Source organism: Protomyctophum parallelum (genome assembly GCF_964188405.1).
Source record: "Protomyctophum parallelum genome assembly, chromosome: 1".
Taxonomy (NCBI): domain Eukaryota; kingdom Metazoa; phylum Chordata; class Actinopteri; order Myctophiformes; family Myctophidae; genus Protomyctophum; species Protomyctophum parallelum.
Window position 1 is genome coordinate 134328 of NC_139697.1, and position 5641 is coordinate 139968.

The 5641-nt window shown below is 47.3% G+C and overlaps 1 long non-coding RNA gene across 1 annotated transcript; it reads left to right on the forward strand.

Moving 5' to 3' along the window:
- Positions 1 to 265: 265 nt before the first annotated feature.
- Positions 266 to 4707, forward strand: LOC310861164. Its single transcript, XR_014569472.1, has 3 exons — positions 266 to 328; positions 3126 to 3209; positions 4616 to 4707. It is a non-coding gene; the product is annotated as an uncharacterized lncRNA (long non-coding RNA).
- The last annotated feature ends 934 nt before the right edge of the window (positions 4708 to 5641 follow it).

The following is a 5641-nucleotide window of genomic DNA, read 5'->3' on the forward strand; positions in this document are numbered from 1 at the left end:
CAGCGTCGCACAAAAGCACCAAACGTAGCAGATCTGCAAGTCTGAAACGTGGTGCGTAGCGACACATTTTGAGCTTGTAGATCTGCTACATTTGCTGCTTTTGAATTTGAATCCTGAAAAGTAACAGTTCCCACCCGACTCAGACAATATCATTTTATGAAACTCATCTTCAGAATGTGTTTGTTCGTTATTTGTCAACTGTATTATTATTATTACTTTATTCCTTCTTAAAAGGCAAGAGGGGCCAGCAGGTGATCACCACCAGGGACCAGGTCTAGGACCAACGACACAAGACATCCATGGACCTCAGAGATGCATGAACGAACCGGTAAGAAAGGGCAGGAAGGAACCATGAGGCCCATAGGGCAGGAGCCATGAGGCCCATAGGGCAGGAGCCATGAGGCCCATAGGGCAGGAACCATGAGGCCCATAGGGCAGGAACCATGAGGCCCATAGGGCAGGAACCATGAGGCCCATAGGGCAGGAACCAACCATGAGGCCCATAGGGCAGGAAGGAACCATGAGGCCCATAGGGCAGGAACCATGAGGCCCATAGGGCAGGAACCATGAGGCCCATAGGGCAGGAAGGAACCATGAGGCCCATAGGGCAGGAACCATGAGGCCCATAGGGCAGGAGCCATGAGGCCCATAGGGCAGGAACCATGAGGCCCATAGGGCAGGGACCATGAGGCCCATAGGGCAGGGACCATGAGGCCCATAGGGCAGGAACCATGAGGCCCATAGGGCAGGAGCCATGAGGCCCATAGGGCAGGAACCATGAGGCCCATAGGGCAGGGACCATGAGGCCCATAGGGCAGGAACCATGAGGCCCATAGGGCAGGGACCATGAGGCCCATAGGGCAGGAGCCATGAGGCCCATAGGGCAGGAGCCATGAGGCCCATAGGGCAGGAACCATGAGGCCCATAGGGCAGGAGCCATGAGGCCCATAGGGCAGGAGCCATGAGGCCCATAGGGCAGGAAGCCAGGAACCATGAGGCCCATAGGGCAGGAACCATGAGGCCCATAGGGCAGGAACCATGAGGCCCATAGGGCAGGAGCCATGAGGCCCATAGGGCAGGAGCCATGAGGCCCATAGGGCAGGAACCATGAGGCCCATAGGGCAGGAACCATATCTCGTGTTTCTGTAGTCTGGACATGATGTACAAGTACACCCCCTGGACACGATGTAGGCTACAGTCTTTGATATGACCCGGCTGGTGATCAAACCTAGCCTGACACTTAGCCTGAATTTTCATTATTCAGTCTGAACGCCCTCCCTACTACAACCGTTTCTGGGATGGGCGTTGCCAAAGAGGCAGTCTTCGGTGATTCGGTTCATACCAACCAATCAGAATAGTAGGAAAGCAGATGGAATTGTGTCAATCATGTGGCTATGGCTAACCCGTTTGCTAACCAAACAAACAGCCAACGAGCTAGTATGTAAACAAAAGCGGCAAAATATGTCGGATGATGATGTTTATAAAACCTCTCGTGTCTTCAAATAAACTATTTATCATACGTCGATTTAATAGCCAGATTGATACGGTCGTGAGTTAACGCAGTGGGGGCAGCCATGTTTGTTTGTGTCTGGACGGCGCTGTTGTTTGACGTCATCGAGTTGAAACGACGCTGATTCGTCGGTTGGATTTCCAACCGAGTCTGAGACCTCCTTCGGGAGCGTCACCAGACCCTAAATCGCCTGAACATAATTTTTTAATGTGGCTAGCGATTTAGGGGCTGGAGCCAGGCTAGATCAAACCCAGATTCGGCTCAAACAAGGGATTCAATTAATTTTTCTCCTATGCCACTAAAATGTAGCCTGGCTCCAGCCCAAAATGGCTAGCTACGCCCATTAAGAAAATATGTTCTGGCGATTCAGGTCTGGAGTCTCTCCCCACGACGGTGTCGGCAACATGCGGAAATCCGCACGTAGCCAAGTAGTAAGCTGATTGGCCATCAGCCCCGTCACTCAACAGCGTCAGACAACAAACATGGCTGCCCCCACTGCGGTAACTCACGACCGTAAATCTGGCTATTAAATCGACGTATGATAAATAGTTTCTTTACAGACACGAGAGGTTTTATAAACATCATCATCCGACATATCTTTCCGCTTTTGTTCACATGCTAGTAGCGCTCGTTGGCTGTGTTTGTTTGGTTGGTATGAACCAATCGCCGAAGACTGCCGCTTTGACGACACCCATCCCATAAACTACTGCCGTGGGCAGGGATTTCAGTCTGAATAATGAGTGTCGGGCTAACTAAAATGTGGAACGCCCTACCAAGCAGTCATTAAGAAATGTGAATCCCTAGACTCCTTCAAAACCGCTCTCAAAGAGCACTTGCGGACAGCTGCAATTCGAAACTGTAAAAAAAACCTGTAAAAGAAAAAAGTCAAAATCCCCCCCCCCCCTCCCACCCCCCATTTATTTTTTCCCATTTTTACTTTCTTTAACAGTGTATAGGCTATGATGATTTCCTTTTTTCATAGAAGTGTATATCTGTACATGTTTTGATGAATTGAAAATGGAGGACCGTGATGTAAACAAGTCTTATTGTTTTTTTCTGGTTTTATCCTCTTAGCAGTTTTTGTATTGACCTGTGCTTTCGTTTGAATTGTACCCATTCTCCAATCTTTGAATAAAATTTCCAACCAACCAACCAATCAATCAATCAATCAATCAAACCCCATTACCGACAAGGCCACTGAGCTGGTGTGCCCAACAGGTCTATCATAAAACCCGGCTTTCAATTGAGAAATCATCTTTCAGAGTAAAAGCGGCCATGTCTTTCCGTCACCCCAGAGCTTCTATTTTGAAGGAATCCCGGCACTGATTGTGTTAAATGATTATCATATGCATTTTGATTGGTTGTCCACACATCTTGAAATGTGACAATGTCAGCCAATTTTGAACAAAGCCTAAAGAAGTTCGCAAGAAAGATCGAAATGTTGCATGTTTTTACTCTGGAACCAACGGGTGACGCATCTGCATAAAACTGTACCAGGTGTGCGGAGGTCTTCTCTTCATAAGAAATTGGTTTGACAGTTTTATCTAATCCGTATAATGCCGTCTTCGTTGATGTGGCATATCACTGTAATGACATCCTGTTCTTTTTATTTTAGGGCCAGAACAACACGGAAAGTCACCCAAGAGAGAACCCTGACTCTGAGAAAACTGCAGAGTCTGGCAACGTCTCTGATCTACTGGTAAGCAGTGGCAACGTCTCTGATCTACTGGTAAGCAGTGGCGCACAGGGGTTTCCCTGAACCCGTTCAAAGAACGATCATTCACGAACGCGTTCATATTTTGGGTGAACACGACCTGAACGTACTGTATTTCTGGGAAAAACTGGTTTGAGGGAGAGGAAGTTCCAGATTGATGGGTATTTTTCCAACATAACATAATGCTTAAGCTTAAAACACCAAGAGGGGTTCCTGTCATGGGGGCACGGTGGCACAGTTGGTAGTGCTGTCGCCTCACAGCTAGAAGGTCCTGGGTTCGATTCCCGCTCGTGACGCTGTGGGCGCTGGCGGCGTGTTTCGTCCTCCTCCGCGTCATCAGTGCCCATACCCGAAGGCGGGGTTGGCGAAAGGGCCTTTCTGTGTGGAGTTTGCATGTTCTCCCCGTGTCCCCTAGGGTAGGTACCCTCACATGTTCTCCCTGTGTCCCTTAGGGTAGGTAGGGTACCCTCGCAAAAAACATGCAGTAATCCTGGTCTGTAAACTGCCTCCCCCTGGCCAGCCGGGGCGCCTGATGGAGGGGAAAGGAACTGGTTGGAATAACGCGTTCCTTCCACGCGCTACGTCCGACCAGGGAAACCCCCCCCTGTCAGGTGTAAAGGAGCAACTTGGACACTCAGGCATGAAGGAAGCATGAGTTTCCCCCATATATGGGGACTAGGTTGGTGGAGGGTGTGTAGAGCCCAGGATCACATTAGATGATTTGACACAGGGGTGAAAAATGGGTTACAAAATCGTGGGATAAAAAAAATATATATATATAAAAAAAAAGAGGGGTTCTTGTCCTGAATGGGTTAAAAGGGGCGGATTCAAATTTCCGGGCAAAAAACAGCCAACTGGATCCTATTGGTTCACCTATCTGTGAGAATAGTAATAAATAAAATGCCAACTTGGAAGTGATTCCACTTATAATATGTTCACTTGTTTCTCCTGAAGTGATTCCACTTATAATATGTCCACTTGTTTCTCCTGAAGTGATTCCACTTATAATATGTTCACTTGTTCCTCCTGAAGTGATTCCACTTATAATATGTTCACTTGTTTCTCCTGAAGTGATTCCACTTATAATATGTTCACTTGTTTCTCCTGAAGTGATTCCACTTATAATATGTTCACTTGTTTCTCCTGAAGTGATTCCACTTATAATATGTTCACTTGTTTCTCCTGAAGTGATTCCAGTTATAATATGTTCACTTGTTTCTCCTGAAGTGATTCCACTTATAATATGTTCACTTGTTCCTCCTGAAGTGATTCCACTTATAATATGTTCACTTGTTTCTCCTGAAGTGATTCCACTTATAATATGTTCACTTGTTTCTCCTGAAGTGATTCCACTTATAATATGTTCACTTGTTTCTCCTGTCGTCTACTAGAAAACCATTTCTAGCTTCGAGATTGAGGGTGGGGACGCTGCGGACTTCCTGAAGAACACACTCTGCAACCTTCTTAAAGACTTCCAAGCCAAGAAAAGGCTGGAGATGACGATGGATAAGGTACAGCATGCATGTCCATAACATATTAACCCCATTCACACCAGCATTAACCCATTCTGACCTGAGATCAGATTCATACGAGGTTTCCGCCGGACACACACTGGTCTGATGAACCCATTCTGACCTGAGATCAGATTCTAAAAATGTCAGTCGCTCTTCGATTTTTCAAAAATAGCAGACCTACAAGCTCGTATCATATGAGCTTGTAGATCTGCTATTTTTAAATGGCTAAAGCATAACATGATGCCGACACCAAAATGGGTGCCCGGTCAGAATGGGTTAATTAATCCCTCGATAGCGTATTGCCAATGTTTTATCGTGCGTAACACTTACTTTGAAGAGCCGAATATCCGTAACCGGATGTTCCAATGACATACTGCCGTGTGTGGTGTCATGACCGATTGTTGGTGTCCCGCTCGGCGATGGAGAACCCCGACCGCGAGGGTCAACGCGCCTTCTACAGCCCGTTGAAAACCCTTGATTTCACCAGAAACGGCCCCCTCAATGTCCTTTCTGAGATGCAGAGCTTTGAATGCAGGGTTTAACAGGTTTTATGTAAAAAGAAGCATAGATTTGAGTTTACACAAACATCGTGTGAAGTGAGGGGCGCTCTCCGTATCATCATCATCATACATCCCATTCCGTGCTCAGCCAATCAAATCATCGCTATGGGGTGATCAGCCAATCACAAGCCAATGTTTGTGTTCACACAAACCCGGCATGCAAAGCAGTCCTTCCTAAACTAGCCCGGGCAGCGCGCCTACCGTGTTCTTCTGCCTCAGACCACGCCCGCTGACACGTGTCATTGGATCCGATAGATGCCACACGTGCGTCAACAGACACACACACACACTTACACACACACATACACACACACACACACACACACACACACACACACACACC